A 1200-nucleotide genomic window follows, 5' to 3' on the forward strand; every position below is an offset into this window, starting at 1 on the left:
AGATCATGATTATTACCAGAGCAAAAGGGTAAATTTTACTCAGAGAGGAGGTAGTCTGTGTAATTTGGACAGCAGGTGTGGTCTGTATCATAAAAGGGGGAGTCTTGGTAAACACAGGGGTAAGAATGGGTGTCAAATCAGCAAGTGGCTCGCAGGGTGAAAAGTAAGGGCCTGGTTAAAAAGGAGCGTGGGAAAAAGTCATTTAGGAGATTGGCCCTTTCTTGGGTGTTGGATGTCAGTTGCCCAATTAGATCTCACAGGGGCCCAATGCTGTCTTTGTTCTTTTTTCAACTTCCCACATACCTGAAGAAGGACTTTTTGTTGTCCTTGATTCCCATAGCTAGTGAGTTCTGTTTGTGCCTTGGCTTTTCTGGACCACTCTTTACAGGTGTGGGTGAGTGCTGTGTAGTCCTCTTTGGTGATGGTTCCCATTTTCCGTCTGGTGTAGGCTTCTCTTTTGAATTTAATGAGGTCCAACAGTTCTTTGTTCAGCTAAGGGGGCTTCCTTGCCCATTGACTACATTTCTTGCGAGATGGAATGGCTTTCTCTTGTGCTTCAAGGATTATGTTTTTGAGAGATGACCATTCCTCATGTACTCCCTTTTCAAGGTGGGTATGACCTCTAATTGCCTGACTGATCAAATCTATGAGTTTGGAAAAGTCAGCCTTCCCAAAATTAAGGTTTTCTGTTTTACTGAGGAGTTTGCCTGAACTTCAGTAAGCTAAGAAAGTGACCAATTCATGGTCACTGTCACCAAGCTTCCCCTCTATCCTCACATCTCTCACCAGATCCTCCCCTTTGGCCAGGACTAGGTCAAGCAATGCCCTAATAAGCCCATAGACCTCCTGCATTAGGGAGAGGTCATCAGTGCCAGTGAGAAAGCTTCGCTACCTGTCAGATTTGGCCATGCACTCATCCAAAGAGATGTCAGGGAAGTTGAAGTCTCCCATGATGATCAAGCATCAGGAACGTGCGGCCTTGACCAGTTCCTTATTGAATTCCCAATCTAGTTCTTCATCTTGGTGGAAAAGTCTATAGTAGACTCCTACAAGTATGTCACCCTCCCTATGTTCTCCCCATATTTTGACCCAGAGGGTCTCAAGATACCCTCCCTAGTTAGAAAACTCAATTTGCAGGGAAGTGAACTGATCCTTGACATAGACAGCAACACCCCACCCTTCTTTCTCACACAGTCTCTC

The sequence above is a fragment of the Gavialis gangeticus genome, unplaced genomic scaffold, assembly GCF_001723915.1.
Source record: "Gavialis gangeticus isolate Ggan-Ray unplaced genomic scaffold, GavGan_comp1, whole genome shotgun sequence".
Taxonomy (NCBI): Eukaryota; Metazoa; Chordata; order Crocodylia; family Gavialidae; genus Gavialis; species Gavialis gangeticus.